Source organism: Cryptomeria japonica, chromosome 4, assembly GCF_030272615.1.
Source record: "Cryptomeria japonica chromosome 4, Sugi_1.0, whole genome shotgun sequence".
Lineage (NCBI taxonomy): Eukaryota > Viridiplantae > Streptophyta > Pinopsida > Cupressales > Cupressaceae > Cryptomeria > Cryptomeria japonica.
The window spans coordinates 29078489-29098082 of record NC_081408.1 but is presented as its reverse complement, the minus strand read 5'-3'; positions in this window follow the sequence as shown (position 1 = coordinate 29098082).

The following is a 19594-nucleotide window of genomic DNA, read 5'->3' as shown; positions in this document are numbered from 1 at the left end:
GATATTTTTGAGAAAGGCATCATGTGTTGCCAGAACATTGACTTCATCAGGTCTGCAGTGTCGACAAAGCTAGTTGGTCATTTTCGACAATTAATATCTCTTCGCTCAGGACTCGTCTTGAGAAACCATTTGGTAGAATTTATGCTTGTATATCAGAGTACATGCCTATCAGATGGAGAGGTCCAGAAAGGTGTTTTGGCCACTTTGAAAATTACGTCTTCGCGATTAAATGTGAAAATGTGGCGTAAGTGCTTGAAAGTTGTAAAACTCAGTTTGATGATCCGAAAATGGTGCCGATCATTTACAGAGGTAAGTTTAAGGTTCCTGAGATATTCCAGAGGTCAGTTGCATGAAAATGATTTTTTTTTTAGTCGGACCCACTTTGGGGCCCGACTTGGCTCATGCTTGCTCATTAATTTTGTGACGGAATGTTTTCATTTCATGGCATTTCAACCCCTAGACATAATCGAGGAAGTGATTAATGCTATTGGCTTACTCAAGGTTGAATGTTCTACAGTGGCATATTAGAGGTTCCAAACTTTAAAAAAAACAAAAAACTTATGCAATGGCTGGCAAGAGCCAAATTCCACAACTTTGCCAATGTCTTCCCCTGTTGTAGCAAATAAAAAGGATTTAGAAACAGTTTGCAAATGCAATTAGCAAATACAATTCTTTAGCAATGCATTTGGCAGGTGTGTTGCCAATGCCGTGACCTTTCCTGGCATCTTCCCTGTGCATGGTATGTAACGCGTGGAGCTAATCCTCTCCTTTGTGAGAATGGTGGAGGAGCAACAGTATGAATTTTTTCATACAATTGCAATGATGTCAGGTAACATGATGGAAGGGGATGATATCATAAGTCATATAACATTCAGCATTCAAAAAACTTTCAGATTAATGCAATTATCAAGCTTTTCTCCCCTTCACGTGGTGTTGGCAGCAACAAACTTCCACTTCAAATGCAATCTGGCAGATTATACAAAATCAGAATGCCAATTTCCCCCTTTGCTGTGCATGAATTTTGAAGTGGTGCAGAGCATGTTGAAAAGGCAATAAACTCATGCAAATGCAATAGCCAACATCCTCCCATGCTCACGTGGTGATGGAGAAGGAGCTGTAGAAAGAATGCAATGCTGTAGAGGACCTCCAAATGCTGGACGTGGTATGCAAAGGGGCAACAACATGTTAAATGCAAAGCAAATGCAACACATAATCCCTCACGTGGTGGCAAAGGGGCATCAACATATTAAAATGGCCTTCAACAAATGCAAACAGGAGGAGGAAATCATTCAATTGGAGTGGTATTTGGAAGGTGGTTTTCAAACCAAGTGCAAAAGATGCCATTCAAAACTCCTCCACGTGCCTCCCCGACGTAGACTGTAGAAGAGGCTTTAGAAGGTGCTGGACGTGGTGTTTGGAGAAGGAGCTGCAGAAGACCTCCAAGGTGGATGTGATATGCAAAGGGGCTGCAGTAAAATCTTCAGCAAGTGGTTGTGGGGATTTTAAACTTCAAGCAAGTGTATCAGTAGGAGTATTTCTCTTCCCACATGAAGTTTGTGAAGGAAAGGCAGTATAAAATTTCAGACAAATTCACATGGCATGCATAGTGCCAAGTCCACGACCCCTAGCAGCAGTCTCTCCTTGCATGGTGGAAAGGTATCGAAAGTTATAAGAAAAATGGCAAGGCGCCATTAAAACTAGAAAGAAAATACATTACCAGGCAAAATGACATTATCCCACATTCACTGTGGAGGGGAACTTTTTGATGTTTAAATATAAGTCCCCACACTAGTAATATGTCAAAGCCTCAAGGCTTTTGATGCAAGGTGCTAAGGGCACCCAAGGCAGACCCCACATGCATGGGCGTGGATTCCAAGGCAACCGAGGAGGCTGACTAAGTGGCGACAAGTGGACCCCACACAGGCATGGATCTTGAGGCAGGCGAGTTTTACAAACAAAGGGCAGCTTAACCAGTGAGCAAGTTCAGAGAAAATCAATGGTGCGTGCGATTTCATTGGGTGGAGATGATCGAGAGTTAAGCTTCACGAATTGGTGAAAGGCGAAATAGCGAAAAGCATCTGCAGACCACCAAGTGTTAAAGACCCTGTAGGTTCCGAAGATAGGACGGCTCACGTGATTTCGGGAAGGAAAGATGCTCGCCGGTTACCCTCTGTGAAATGGCGAAAAGGTCAGGCCGAAAACGCAGCGAAAACGAAGTGTTAAATAACATGCAAGTTTGATAAAGATCGACGATGCGTGTGATTTTGCAAGCCGAAGATGATCGTTGGTTAGTCATTGCGAAATGGTGAAAGACAGAAGGCAATCCCGGTGACATGGCGCTGAGGTGGCACACGGGTGGCAAACACATGGCGATGACGTGGCGATGAACAAGCAACCCAGTGGCAGAGTGATGAAGTGTCATCCTAGGTGGCACCCAGTGGATCCTATCGATGAATTAGAGGCTACCACGTGGTAGGGCATCAGGCCGAAATCAGAGGCAAAAAATGGACAAAAAATCAAAATTAAATGTATAGTTGAAACTATACAAGAATTTCGAAAAATTTAAATGACAGAGCCATATTCAAAATTAATTTGCCCAGAGCTCCATTTTTGCCTGAAATGGCAAGTATTATATATCACCGGAAAGCTTCTGAGAAGAGGAATGTAGTTATGTTGTTAATTTTGACAAATATGGGATATTTCAAGAGCAGTTTTAATGGGAAAGAAGATAGTTATTTTTCAGTTGGGGAAGGAATGCACTTGGCAATTTCGATTGTAGACCTAATCTTTTTCCCCCTTCCTTCATATTCTCATTTGCTCTCACTTTGTAGGGGTTCTAGAAATTTGGGGGGTGGCTCCATTTTTTCATGGTTTCCATTTCTGAGTTCTCTTCAATATTGTATAGGGTAGGGTTTTTCTTTTCAGTAATAGAGTACTTTCTTGTTGTAGATGTTTTGCTGCAGGTTCTTGTGTACATAAGGCATGCACAAATTCAAACAGAATTTGTCTCTGAATGTATATCTCTTTGTTATAAATTGAAGCCTCAAGGAGGCTAAAGTTTGTCAATTTCAAGGAGATTGTTGTGGTTGTTTACAGGCATTTTTCAAGGAAGAATTTAAAGTTTGTAATAGATCATAGATAATGGGATATATATTTTCAGATCTGATGATTTTGTGAGTGAGCTGAGTAATGCCATTTTTTAAGGCATTAATGCAGGGATATTTAATGATGAAGGTGGATTTGCAGTATATGCTTTCATTTACAGTTTGATATATGAGTTTGTTGCCCTTGGATAAGGCACTGGTCTTGCAAGTTTGGGGATGTTTTCAGATCAAACATATTAAAAGATAAATCTATTTCCCTTTATGTTTAGGGGTTAATGTTCTATCCTTCCAAATCTCTATTTCACTTATTATTTGTATAAGATCCAACCCATCTGTACGTGTTACCTAATTTGGTGAGCTTGTGGAATAGTCTATCTACTTATTATTGATGCAATTATGTATCTGTAATCATTGTATTTAATGCATCAAAAGGGTGTCCCCCCTTAGGTCTAGCAGAACCTGAAGTGCAAGAGGATCAATTAGGGTCCTATCTTATGTTGTCCAAGCCCTGATGTGTCTCGTAGACTGAAATTGGCCATTTCATAGAAGGATTGCAGGTGTACTTGGGTTTATCACTTTTGGTGAACAACAGACCTCTTGGGAAAATCAATAGATAGAGATACACATTTGGACATCCTTTCAGTCATTTTTGATCGGTTGGAAAAATACAAAGTAAGACTAAACCCCAAGAAATGTGTCTTTCGAGTAACCCCCGGGAAGCTCCTGGGATTCATTGTCTCAAAAAGAGGTATTGAAGCTGATCCAACAAAATTCAAAGCAATCCTAGAAATGCCACCACCAAGAAATATCAGTCAAATTCAATCTTTACAAGGAAGACTCCAGGTCATACGAAGATTCATAGCACAACTTGCGGATAAATGTCATCCTTTTCAGCATTTGCTACACAAAAACAAATTCAAATGGGATGATAACTATCAACAGGCTTTTCAGATACTCAAAGATTATCTTCTGAATCCACTAGTCTTGATGCCACCGATCCTAGAACAACCCCTATTACTCTACATATTAGCTACATCAACAGCATTGGGGGCACTCTTAGCACAACAAGATGCTGAGGGAAAAGAAAAGGTGGTCTATTACATCAGTCATAGTTTGGTTGGTTATGAGCTAAACTACACACCAATTGAGCGTGCATGTCTCGCTGTGGTTTTTTCTTCGTAGAAACTATGACATTACATGCTAACTCATAAGACTAAGTTGGTCACAAGGATCGATCCATTAAAATACCTTCTCAATAAGGCAATGCTTACTAACAGAATAGCTAAATGGGTGATGCTCTTAAGTGAATTCGATATTGAATACGTGGATAGGAAAGCAATAAAAGGACAAGCTTTTGTAGATCAGTTAGAAGATGCTCCCATGATAGAAGATGCTCCTCTAACTTCAAAATTTCCAAATGAATCCATCTTGATGGTATCACACACAAAGCCTTGGCAACTGTACTTTGACAACTCATACACACAACATGGTGCAGGAACTGGCATCCTCTTTATCACACCTCAAGGGGATTCTATTCCAAAATCATATCGTCTATCATTTCCTTGCACTAATAACATAGCAGAATACGAGGCATTAACAACTGGATTATGGATTGCAGTTTAGTGGAAGATCCAGGAACTTCATGTTTTTGGGGACTCTCTACTTGTAATTCGTCAAGAAACAGATGACTACCAAACAATGGATGAAAAATTAATGCCTTACAAGAAAATGGTAGATGACTTCAAACAACATTTCATGAAGTTAACCTTTGAGTAGATACGAAGGGAGCATAATCGATCCGTAGATGCCATGGCTACTATTGCTTCACTGATCGATCTACTGCACAATGAAACCCGCTATGAGTTCTTGGTGGATAACCTTTTGGTTCCCTCGTATGAGATCACTCCTACTGAGATGATATGTGTCATTGGTCCCGATTCTCAGTTATACGGTTCCATTTTCACATACCTTCGTAATAACACCCTTCCTCCTGATTTATCCAACAACCAATGCCGCACTTTCATTCGCCAATCTTCCCGATACGTCATTTTAGCCAATATCCTATATCGTCGAGGACTAGATGACACTCTCCTTAGATGTTTAGAAAGGGATGAAGCTCATATTGCGTTACATGAAGTTCATGAAGGAATATGTGGTCCACATTCTAGTGGTCCTACCTTAGCCAGGAAACTCATCAGGACTGGATACTACTAGCCCAACATGGAAAAAGATTCATATCAGTTTGTCAAGAAATGTAAGCAATGTCAAATTCATGGAGACCTTATTCATGCACTAGCACAAGAACTTCAACTGATTGCGACTCCTTGGCCCTTTCTTTAGTGGTGACTCGATCTCATAGGCAAGATTCACCCTCCTTCCTCCAATGGCCACAAATTCATTATCAATGCCATAGAGTATTTCACAAAATGGATCAAAGCCGCGCCTCTCACACAAGTCACTAGAAAATAGATTGCTACATTCATTCTCAACTATATCATTTGCTGGTACGATATTCCTCTTTCCATCATCACTAATAATGGACGTCCCTTCAAAAACCAATATTTTCATGAAATTTGTGATCACTTCCATATTACTCATCATTTCTCCACTCCATAATAGCCCCAAGGTAATGGTCAAGCTGAGGCATCTAATAAAACTATTCTTAAAATCCTCAAAAAGACAGTCGATGATGCTGGCCGAAATTGGCATATCCAACTCAATCTCGCACTTTGGGCTTATCGCACTAGTGTTCGCACACCTACAAGAGCCACACCTTATTCACTTATCTATGGTGCTGAAGCTATCTTGCCTATTGAGGTTGAGATACCATCTTTACAAGTCTCTTTGCACAACATTATCAATGATGAAGACTACATGGTCTCTCTCTTACAAGAACTAGAACTATTGGATGAACAAAGACAAACTACTTTTAATCATCTCAAGGGTTATCAACAATGAATGAGTCACAGTTACAATCACAAGATAAATCCTCACACATTTGAGGTAGGTGACCTAGTTCTCAAGGAAAACCCCAAAAATCAGCAAGACAGAGAGAAGAAGGGCAAGTTTGAACCAAATTGGCTTGGTCCTTACATCGTCACAACAGCCTATGGATCCGTTGCATATCAGATCTCAACCATAGAGGGTGAACCTTTGGAGGATCCTATCAATAGCATGCACATTCACAGGTTTTACACATGTATCTCTTTAGAGTATCCTAACTCAAAAAAATAAAAAAAATAAAAAAAATACAAAAAATCATAAAACATAAAAAATCGTTACTTGGTGAAAACCTGGCAAATAGGCGCCTTGTGACACAAAAAAATAAAAAAATCAAAGAAGTAAAGAGAAATAAATTCGTCCAATGGTGAAAACCACTTCGGTGGCACCTTGGGCAAGTACCATGGTGAAAACTGGGTCACCGACACCATGTGTAGAGACATTGCTCCTCCCTCCTTCAGGATTTCATTTCCATCCTTTCACTTTGCACACACTCACAACCCTTTCCATCCATAATAAATCAGTTCCTATTTGTGGCTAAGGCAAATCCTACGTCTAGTGATGGGTGTGGGACTAAGAGCACCACACGTTTCGAGGAGTACAATTTCTTTCAGTTTTCTTCAATCTATCCGCACACAATCCACAATAAAGCAACACTTGCATCGCCGATCCGCAATAAATTTCCATCTTCTTCGCAATAAAGTATCAGTTTGATGGACTCAATCAGTTTCATATGAGACACAATAGCAATGGGCTTCAACAAATCAAATCTTTCAATAGACTCAGACAACATTATGGTTCAGTGCTATCTATCCTTTTGTGAAAGTAAACATTGTGACCACAATCAAATAGACTTGTACAAGTGACAAGAGACACTAAACTTTAGGATTACAGTGGATGTTGGTTTTGAGTCTTGGCTTTCTTTTGATTTTATCTTTCTGGTGACATGTCTTTTAGCTTTTCCAGGATGTCTCTGACTAGAGATTTTATCTCTGGGATGTCTTTGACTAGAAAGGCGAGGATGGGGTATCATCGCCTATTTTTTTATTTTTTTTCTTTGCTGTCTGTGGATTTTCTCTTAGTAATTCTATGACTTTTCCTAAGATATGAGGACACTATGAGTCTAGTGTGAACTAGGGCATTCCTTGTTTGCGACTATCTGATCTCCATGCAAACAGGCACAATGACTTTCTAGGTCGAACATATGCCTTGATTGTCATAACCTATTTTGCCATAATAAAGCTCAATGATGATAACACACAAGAAGATCTTTCACTTCCATATCTTCTATCTTCCATCCCCCTTTCTTGATTGACCTCCATCATCCTTCTTGAGTCCATAGCCTGCTAACACATGACTAAGTATAATGACGCACCAATTTTTTTTTGCATTTCATGTAGTTTGCACCTGCATTACCACATATCTCATTTCATACATACATATAGATATCTCAATTGCACCACATCCTACACACAAAACATGTTAGCACATTTTACATTCTCAGCATGTAAATAGTTATTTGCATTATCATATTCATTTGCATTTCATACATTCACATTTCCATTTGCATAACATATAAAAACCATAAAAGAACAAAAAATATAATGCATTTCATCATGTACATATTTACATCCATATCATAAGATAATTATCATAAGACATATAGAAGCATCAAATAGGTACACATGCATATAGCTCCTGCAAGGATAAATCATCTCATATATATATAATAAAAAGTGTCATGATACAATGATGTCAAAATCATATGGTTACAATCAATCGAAGGTGTCATCATATAAAATGGTACAAAAATGATACATAGGGAGCCCTCTAAGGCTATGATGAACTCCCTCCCTCGGAGCCGACTATCCTCGATGGAGTCTAAGCCCTGGAAGGACCCGCCCCAGGATCACCTCTCCTGCCCCTTCTATCTGGTGGTGGTGGAGGACCCATGACCCCATCGCTAGACGCCTGTCTCCTGTCTCTCCCTGAAAAGGTCGTCGCAGTCCGTGATCATCTTTGAAACCTCCTAGCCTGCTGATCTAGTGGCACCACTCCGTAATACAGGTCTCTCCAGTAGGCTATCTCCTCCCCTACCCACAAAACATAGGCATATCTGGCCCCTGTGTCCTCTGCTGCCTGTCTTCCTGCCCTCAATACTATCTCAACCTCTGTATAGTGCTGAATAGCCTGATCCCTCTCCCACTCAGTATCCCTCAGCTATCTCCTCAGCCTACCTATATCCCTCTCCAGTCTTGGATCTCATATGCCTATCCCTGGTAGATCTCCCTGAAGGATAGTAGCTCATCCTCCTCCTCTCTCCCCTCACCCTGTCCCTGTGGCTGCTCCTGTGGCTACTCCTATCCCTGTCCCCATCCCTGTACTTGTCTAGGAGCCTGTACCTATTTGGGAACTTGTGCTACTAGCACTTGTACCGATAATCCACCTCTGCCACTCACTACATGAGCCTGCTGAGCCTGTCTCTCCTCTCCACCCTCTCTCCTCTGAGCCACTCTCCTCTCTATTACTATGCCCCACCTCCACCATCGACCTCTACCTCTACCATCTCCACTATCATCTCCACTGTCTCCATCTATCGGCTCCCCTGGGTCCATCAGCCATGGAAATGGATGCTCTGTCTAATATGCAGTGTACTCTGCATCCATCCCTACATCCTCCACATGCTTGATCGTATGATAATAGAGGACCCAAATGCACCCGATCCCTCACTGTCCGTGCATACATCCCTAAACCTCGTGGCATCTGTTGTATCCTGCCGAACTGCCTACATACCTTGTCAATCAACTACTACTCAATGATATACGTTGTCCTCCCTATCAGATACCTACTCTAGAATACATATGGCATCTCCACTGCGTCATCCTTCCACTCCTCACAGTCTCGGTATGACCTCCATACCACACTCTCTATCTCATCCATAACCCAACGCCAATACTCTAGCCTCCTAATCCATGGCTGAGAAGTAATCATATCATACAAATGAACATAGCTACACCCATGTCCTCTGCCCCTGAAGTGTATCAGACGTGTAACCGACAAATGCTTATATGCCCATACCTGTAGCAGTGTCACTCCGCATCCTAATCCTGTTGATCCGTGATACACAAACTGATGCAACTTATAGTACAAGTGTGCCAACAGACATGGTCCCCATGCAAACCTGGTGTGCTCAGTCACCAATGTCTCCAGAGTCCTCCCCCATCCCACTACGAATCCTCCTGCCACCCTATCCAGATAGAGGAACCCACTAATCATTCCTGCCAACACTGCCGATAGTGCCAATCCTGTCTATGTCATGGTATCCCAAGCCACATGTCCAACCCTCATCTCCAGTCCTGGATCCTGAAACACTCATCTTAGTGCATCCCTATCTCCCTGTCGATCATAAGGAACTAACTCCCCATCGATCAGTATCCTCAGTATCCTGTACACATCGTCTAAGGTGACTGTCATCTCACCCATTGGCAAATGAAAAGTGCAAGTCTTTGAGTGCCATCTCTCAGCTAATGTAGTCAGCAATCCCATGTTCACCCGAAACTCAAGCACATACAGAATATATCGTAGGCCCATAGCCTCTACTACTTCTCTATCCTCAAACGTCAACTCTGCTCGCAAGCTCTGAGTCGAAGGGAATCTCTCCCGTGACTCTAGCATAGGTAAGTCCTCTCATAGTCAAGCAAATCAACTGTGTCAATCCTAGTGGCATTCCCCGTTCATCACAAAGTGCTGCTTTTTACCATAGTGCTTATATCTATCATATGCACTCTATCCTAGTGGTACTCCCTGTTCATCACAAAGTGCTACTTTCTATCCTAGTGGTACTCCCTGTTCATCACAAAGTGTTTCTTTTTATCCTAGTGGTACTCCTTGTTCATCACAAAGTGTTGCTTTTTATCCTAGTGGTACTCCCTGTTCATCACAAAGTTCTTCTTTAATCCTATCTTTTAGGGCACCTACTTGAGTGTATCCTCTTGAGTAGCTTATCCAATTGACAACATATGTTCTATCACAAAATTTGTCAATTTTAGCCTAATCTAGTTGATAACATATGTTCTATCACAGGATTGTCAATTTCTTTGGTACTCCTTGTTCATCACAAAGTACCTCGCTCTATCCTATCCTAGGGCCTCTGCTTGAGTGTATCCTCTTGAGTAGTTTCCTGATTGGCAATGTATGTTCTATCATAGAATTGTCAATCCTAGCCTTATCTGCTATCCTAGTCTTCCCTTGAGGACTTGTTTGAGTGTATCCTCTCAGCAACTTATCCAATCAACAATGTATGTTCATCACAGAACTGTCGATTTGACCTTGAAGACATAAACGCACTTTTATGACACAAATGCACTTGCATACTACCCAAATGTGCCTGCATCTCACATACACGCCTCTATTCTACACAGACGTACCTATCCTACATAAACGTGCCCGAACTTTGCAGACACGCTCACATTCATCACAGATGCTATTACATTCATAGATGTGCCTGGCATAAACACAAACGCACCTAGCCTACCCAGACACACTTGAAACCAACGCACATGCGCCTTAGCGTTTTTTACCCCACTTGAAATTTTTCTAGACCTACCTAATGCGTATTTATTGATGTACCTAGCATGCATTTATGATAACAATTAATGCAACAAAGTACAAGGAGGTTCTGCAGTACTCACCAACTCTCTTGCATCTACTAGCATCTGAAATTGGCGAATGTGATCGAATCTGTGCACCAATGCCATCGCTGGTGACTGCTAACTAATCCTTTCTCTCTCTGCACTCTGATATCTTAGATGTGTGGATGACAATGAGGATGTTTTCCCTCGTAGTCTATCTTATAAACTACCCCAACCCTAGTCTCCCATGTCAGTCTTCTTTATCCCATGACTCTGTCACTCTATCCTATCTTATCAGTCATTTCTCGCCTTTCTTTCTTATCAAGCGATTGTCTGTGATCTTTTCAGACATTTTCATCCAATCTCTCGAGGAGGCATATTATTCCCATCTTGGGGCAACTTTGTATTAGTTCATCTTATCTTTTTTGAAACAACGCAACAAGCTGCACTGTCTCAAAGAGGGTCAAAATGTAGACACCTAAAATTGTCCTATCTAATTAAACAAATATTTTATTTATTTAATTATTTTAGCCTAATTATTCTATTAATTAAATAAATCTTTATTTATTTAATTAATTCATTAACCCTCTTCTAAGCCTTTTCTTATTTAAATAAATACTTTTATTTATTTAAATTATCCCTTTTCCTAAATTAAATAAATACTTTTATTTATTTAATTGATCTCACTTCCTCTATTAATTAAATAAATCCTTATTTATTTAATTAATTCATTAACCTTTTCTACCCATTACACATGTCATTCATCTCTTAATTCCTACACTACCTACCCTCTCATTATTTTCTTATTTCTTTTACCTACCCTCTAATCTTAGCCGGCCATCTATCTTTTACACCTCTCAATCTTATCCCTCCATTTCTTATAGTGTCTTCTATATAAGGAGATGCTTCCTTCATTATCAACCCTAACTACGCTTTTGAACTTTCATATGTGATCAAGCCTACTTGCAACCACATTTTCGTTCTTTGTTGAGCTCTTGTGCACATATAAAATTTGAGAGAAAATATATTAAGCAAGATCAATGGAGATAGGAAGAATGGAGATCCAAACCCTATTGGACATGTGATGGTATAATCTTTTTGATTTCATTTGTTTTGCATTGTCTTAGGTAATCTTCATATGTTATGGTGGATCTTTGTTGTTGTTAGGCTAGGGTTTTGTGGTTGAATCTATTTAGTCTTTCAATATTGTTGTTTCCATTTTTACCATAAACAGGTAATGCTTACATATTGTTCATAGAATTTTTTTATTGGTTTTTATTGTTCGTAAACTTAATAAATTATTAGTCCAATCACAGATATTTGCAATCCATCAGAAGTTCAAAATGTGATCGGGGTCACAAGTGGTGAAGACCAAAGATCTGGTAAGTTTCATTATCACAGTTTTTTAATAAAATATTGAATATTTTTAATAATATTTTAACTAAATCATTTTTATTTTTATTGTAGATGGTTTTAATTCATCTATTGCTTCCAATGATAAATTTCAAAGTCTTGTTGACTATATGAACTCACTACTGCAAAATCTACCAACCAAAGAAGATTGAAAACTTATTTTTATTGAATGTGCTGAGAGATTTAAAAAATATTTCCATACATCTCTTTCTTCCTCTTCAATTTTTTCATCAATTCCTGGCTTAGAGGACATGTTCATGAGATGAAAATCGCCATGGTTTAGTCCAATCAAAATTCATAAACACCATTCTCTTCATTGAAGACGCAATGCCATTCATCTAGATTTAAATGAAAGAGTAGCAAAGCTTGAAAAATTCCAATTCCCTTGTGCAAGTGGTAGAAAACAAAAGAAAAAAAGGGTCTCAAATCGTTCACGCATTGCCATACAATAAGAAGCGACTACTATCAGGGAACAACATAATGAGTACATCTATTCTAATTTATTTTACTATTTTTCATTGTAATATAATTCTTCCTATTATTTCATATGTAAAAAATATGTGATTGTAGCTTTGCACGATCAAGAGAATACTCGGTGATGTCGATTGCTCTTCTGTATTGATTTGAACCAATCAATAGTATATGCCATGCAAATTATAGATGGTAATTTTCTAACTATTAAATGTGTTGATTCATTAATTGTAAAATTGCTAAGTTTTTATTTCTAACCTCTTTTCTATACTTAAATCAAACAATTAGCAAGTAAATTTTGTGCAACTCAACCATCATTAGCTATTGATGATTTTTGAATCAAACATTTTAACAAACCATTCCAGGTAATTAAGAATGTCAATATTATTTACATTAACTGCATATTGCAATCTTACACTTAACAATTTTTCTATGTTGATTTATTGAATATACATGTGATTGCAGTTTTAGATGATCAACAAAATAGTAGACAACATAGCTTACCAATTCGTATTGATCTTAACCAGACACCAAAAACAACAGATGCAATGCAAACTGGAGAAGGTAAAAAATAAAAATAAAAATTCTAACAAGTTTGAAGATTGAATTTATAAATTAATTTATAACTAAAGTATGTAATGTAAATGTTTCGTTGACAGGTATAATGGATGATCATGATCAACCCTATTACAAATAATTTTCTACACTAATGGTTGGGGAGGAAAGATATTGTTTCAATATGTAAATTTGATTGCCTGCCACTTTAACAGTGAGAGCATGGAGGGAGTAGCTTCAAGATTCACAATAAACACATCATTTGTATATTGTACTTTTGAATTTCATATTATATATATGTACATCACTTTTTTCTTCTATATAATTACAAGGGAGTACAAATTGGTAGAGCCTCTAAGAGTTTCAAGAATATATAGCTTAACATCTCTAATTGCATTTTAAAGTAAATTTAGAATGTATACCTTAATGATTACCTCACTCTCAATGTTATATTTAAGAAAACTTAACCATATTGTTGACATATTTTTGAATTTATACCTTTATGACTCGAAATATAAGGTGGCAAATTTTATTCAACCTTTTCAACATTTAAATGGTACAACTCTTATAACTTTATACCTTTTTATGCTTAAGAATTGTGATTCTATCTAATACTTTTTCTTATAGTCTCGAGTAGGTGAAATATTTGATATAGTACTTCTCTTTTTTTTTCTCAAGTTACTTTGTCCACATGGTTGTCTTGACTTTCTCTATAACATATATTTTGGTTTTCATATTGGTGTTTGGATACTATCCCATGCTAATAACTCATTTACTTTTTCATTTGACATTTTATTTCATCCACATGTTCTTCTTTCTTTTTAATTTTTCCATGCTATCATTTTGGGCCAATGATGTAGCTCCATGTTCTCTATTTTTTTAAGTAACTTAAACATCTAAAACAAAATCAATGCCTCCAAAAGAAAGGCATTAGTCTTAGCTAAAACAATCTCATATGAAACTGATGTTGACTTGTTTCCGTTGAGGTTAAAGTTGAACTCCAAAGAAATGTCCCGAAACTTGTTAGTCCAATCATAAAATATAAAAAGGAAAGCTATAGGAAACTTAACTTCAACCAATGAAGTAACATGAAGTAAATGAAATAAACAAGATTATACCTTTCATGATTTACACCTCATTGTGTCCTAACTCCACTGTTCCTGGTTGCAGATGATTTTGCTCTCAAACATGCACTGGTAGCTTCCAAGATGGAATAGGAAGAATGGGCTGATAGTTAACTGATACTATGATATGCAAATGCAAATGATTTAAGCTGAGATGATATTAAGCTATGATAAGAATTATAAAATTGCTAATTGCTTCAAACTCATGGATACAAGATAAAGACTCCTAGAATGACTATATGATTAGCTATTTTTTTCAAAATGGCGTAGGAGACCTCTTTTTATAGATTTTTTAGTGCACGCGCTTAGGTGGTAGAGATCAATGGTCATGATCGAATCTTGCAAATTGGATGACTATGAGCAAGAAGTTGAAGGTTGAGAGAAAGGGGGAAGGAGAAGACAAGTGTCACTCATCTCACCTTGACTGAGTTGAAAACTTAAGAGGATATAGGATAGTTGGAGAAGATGTAGGAATGCGAGGACAAGTGGACTCTAGTCCTCCTAAAATATAGGGATGTTGGAGAGAATATAGAAGAAAGTTAGGAAATATGTGTACGTACACAATATTTCATTTATTTTGGAAGTTGGAGATAAGTGGCTAATAAATGATTTAATTTAATTTAATTTTGTTGAATTAATTTAGCCACATGATGGACGAGTTGGAAAAGAAGAAGTGATGTGGAGAATGAAAGGTGAGTTGGAAAAGGGACTAAATAATTAAGAAATTATTTAATTAATGAGACTATAGGATAGTAGATAGAGGAATAATTAAATATGAGATATTTAATTAATTGATTAGAAGAAAATGATATAACGAATTAATTAATAAAAATATTCAATTAAATTAATTAATAGAAGGACATGAAATGAATTAAATAAATTAATCTTTTCAAATTAACTATTTAATAGAAAAATAATTATTAAATAAATATAAAATATTTATTTAATTTCTCATAGCCAATTTTATGTGTATACATTTTGCCCCTCTTTGAAATGATGTTGAGACAACATTGTTTCAAAGATTAAATCAAGTCTTGATAATGCACCCGATGGAGATAAAAATCCTGATTGTGTGCCCCCTTAGGAGATTGACTGTGAAATTATTGAAAAATTTGGATTGAGCGATTGATCTCATGATAATTGATTGAAATTTCTACAACTTTGGTTGATGAAAATGTCTACTCTTTGATTACTTTGATGTTTTGCTTGATTTGATGATTGATAGAGTTTTATTGACCTCATGATCGATGAGAGTCAATGATATAAACTCGAAGCTTTGATGATTTGATACAATAGTGTTTGATTGACTTCATGATTGATGGACATCAATGATGTAAACTCAAGATTGGATAGACTAGATGTGTAACCTCATGATGAATGAGCCTCACTAAAATGTGGTCAAAGAGATTGATAGAAATCTCAAGTGAGCGGATAGGATAGCTGATTGATTGTTCAAAGTGATTGATTGGATCAAGAACTGACATTTTGTTGATATCATGTTGCAGGAGGATCTAGATGTATTGATTCATCCAGGGGGGAGCAGGATGATCAACGAGGCCTACAACATCTAAAAAGAAGTGCTCTTCATCCTAGTTGACATATTGATATGAGATATTGACTTGTATCATGGGACATTGTATTTTATTAATTATTTCTTTGATATCATTGTATACTTGGACTGTTTATTGTTTTATGATGATATGCAAACATGGACCCTATATGATGCATTGATGATTCATGATTTATTATGCATGCTACTATGATACTGATCTATATGAATTGATTACATGGATGATGATTTGATGATCTATATGCAATGATGAGATCGAATAAAAATGCATTTAATTTTTGATTTTGATGATCATGGATGCAAATGAAATTAATTCTATAATGCTTTACTTAAATGATGCAAATGCAATGATCTATATGAGAATTCTTTTGATTGTGACTTATGCAAATGAATGTTAATTTTTTTATTTTTAATGTGTATGCATATAATGATTTGAAATGCAAATGATCTACATGAAATGCATTTGATTTCAAGTTTGATGTTTTTAAATGCAAATGATGATTATGAATGCTATGCTTGATCAAGCTTATGTGATTGATGCTTATATGTAATGCTTATAATGATAAATAAATCTAAGTGCAAAGATGCAACTAAATGACCTTAATGGATAAAAAGAACTAAAATCATAATGATCCTAATGCAAATAATAATGATGATATACTACATGATTAATGAAATGCACTTAATGGAATGCAAACTAATGTAATGAAAATGATTATTATCAAAATGAAAACCTAATGAAATGAATGAACCTAAATGCAAATTGTTTTAGTTTGTCCAAGTATACTCAATCTTTATTTATAACCGTTGATCTCTAAATGGAATGAAATACTTATAATGTAACTGACAATGAATGCTTATAATGTAGATGAATAATGAGCTAATCTAAAATGACCTAACTAAAATGATACTTCCATTCTTAATATGCTGTCTTATAATAGTGCTTGATTTCATCATTGAGATTTAAAAATGTTGTAAGAAAATATAGGCATCTTGACATAATGATTCAAGTTGACCTGAGTAATTCTTACATGGATTTTGATATAGCAAGTTTATACAAGCAACTTAATATGACGAATCAAGCTGACTTGAGTATTTCTTGCAAAACAGACAAGGATTATCCCCTTTCATGCATGACTCATAACGTCCTCCTTGTTTTTTTTCTGATCATATCCTTAGACAAGTACATACCTTAATAAGAGATAAACCATAGGCAACAAACAAAGAAAATAATCATGCCCCATCATAGCTTCTCCATGTTGGCATATGGACACTCCAATGAGACATTATGTGTGATCGAAGGTTTTGTCATTGATGGCAACCTTGCAATCCTATGACACTGGCAAGATGTTCTATCAACAAAGCATTATTCAAGCAAGATAGTGCACCGGCATCAGCAAGACCACTCTACACCAGCACTGGCACCGACACAGAAGAAAAGATGTACACCGACATAGAAGAAAAGATGTATACCGGCATAGAGGCCGACAGGATTTTTGATATGTAATATTTTGTTTATTATTGTAAGCCGACTTGGAAAATTGTAAAATGACTCTTGTATATAAAGGAGATCATTATAGACATTTGTAGATATAGAAAAAGTGAGCATAAAGAAAATTATTAGGCAGACCTAATGTGCGAATTATAGGTCAAGGGTATATGTAAAGAACAGAGCAAGAACCGGTACTAAATCTGGCATTGAAGATGCTATTGTAAAGTAGTACAGAATATTGGATTAACTTAATCCTCATTGTAAGTCAGTGTGACTTCTTACTGAGCAGTGCGCTCTAGGCAATTGGCCTTCCTGCATGTGCAAGCCCCTATTGTAAGTAATATTCTCTTATTGGCTAGTAAGTGAATATTGTGGGTCACAAATCCCACCGAGGTTTTTCCCACACCGGGTTTCCTCGTTAAACATCTTGTGTTATGGTGTTCATTATGTGGATGTTTTTGATTCTGTTTATTACATTAATTCTTGCATACCGGTACACTGTTACTTTATGTTCTACATGTTTTGTCTCAAGAAAATTACATTACCGGTCAGATACTGATTCACCCCCCTCTCTCAGTATCTATGGGAACCCTAACAATTGGTATCAGAGCTTGGTCCTCTATTTTCAGAAGCCTAATAGCTTGAGGAAGATCTTGACATTGGTAAAAATGGAAAATCTGATGAAGCAACATGAAGGAGCTCTTACTGACTATGATGCAGAGAAGTTGAAAAATATCAGATTAGAAGATGATTTAAAAGTAGCTCAGGATATCATTCAGGCACTTCAAGAAAATCTTACTGTTACAAGAAATAAGAGAAGAGAACTTTGTGAAAAATTGCAAAATGAGAATGATGAAAAGGAATCACTTAATGATATGATAAGCAAATTGAAACAAGAGATCATGACAACAAAAAATGAAATGCAGGATATGACTATGAGATTTTGCAAAGAGATTGAGGACAGAAAGAAGAATGAAGAAGAATTGACTAGAAGACTAAGTGATGCAGCAAATGAGAACACAAGACTTAGCTATGAAAATGACATGTTGAAGACAGATCTGATGCATACTTAGAATGACTCGAATGAACTAATGAGACAAAAAGAAATATTGGAAAGGGAATTGGAAATTGCAAATCAACACAAAGAAAAATTCAAGAAAAGCTCAGAAGAACTTGGTACCTTATTGAAGAATCAAAAACCCAAAGGTGACACTTCTGGAATTGGATTTGGATTTGAAGTTGGAGAAAGCTCTGGTACTGCAAATACTCAGGATCACAGCAAACCGGTAAGACCTCCTAATACTTATAAATTCAATGGAAAATGCTTTAACTATAATAAATATGGTCATAGGGCAAACGAATGTAGATCTAGGAATTATCAGAATATCAATCCTCCCACCGGTCAATGCTCCAAATGCAACAAAGTTGGTCATAACTCTGAAAACTGCAAAATGAATGTAAGATGTTATGTTTGTGGAAGATTTGGACATTTATCAAATCAATGCAGAACACAAACCGGCATAGGTTATGGGAAAGCTATTCAGAAAAATAATGTAACTTATTATGCATGTAACAAGATTGGTCATATTGCTAAATTTTGTAGAAGTAAAGGTACACCGGTAGACAACAAAAGTACTAGCTTGAAAGGTAAAGAAAAGGTTGAAGAGGTTAAGCAAGAATTCTCAAAGCAATGGATTAGAAAAGATGATCTAATTATTGGGAATACTCCTCCACCGGTAGAACCAACAAATGCTCCACCCACAAGACAATGTGATGCTCCACCGGCAGGACAGAGTAGTGCTCCACAGGCAGGAAGTTCTTCATCTAATTGAAGAAAATTATCTTGAGGGTTTGGCAATCTAATGACACATGTGCTATTATTCCCTCGGTTAGAGAAAAGAAGTTGAAAATCACTCATTACAGGCAAATAAAGTTAAGCTAATACATTACGGGAAAGCAATTAATGTGGTAGGTAGCGAAAAATACTTTATAAAATAAGGTTTTGGCTCCATTTCATTTCATCGTGATTTCAAACTTTTAGAGAGCGCGAAGATTTCAGAGCTAAGGCATTTCGAGCAAGAAGCAAGCACACTCCAAGCAATCATTCATCCAAGATAGAAAAAGGTATTTTATCATGGCATCCTCCTCTGCAATTGAATACATAGTGAACCCTATTGTTGTGGAAGTAATTAAAAGACCTAGGCTCGTATTTCAGTTGGTCCCCGAAATAGCAA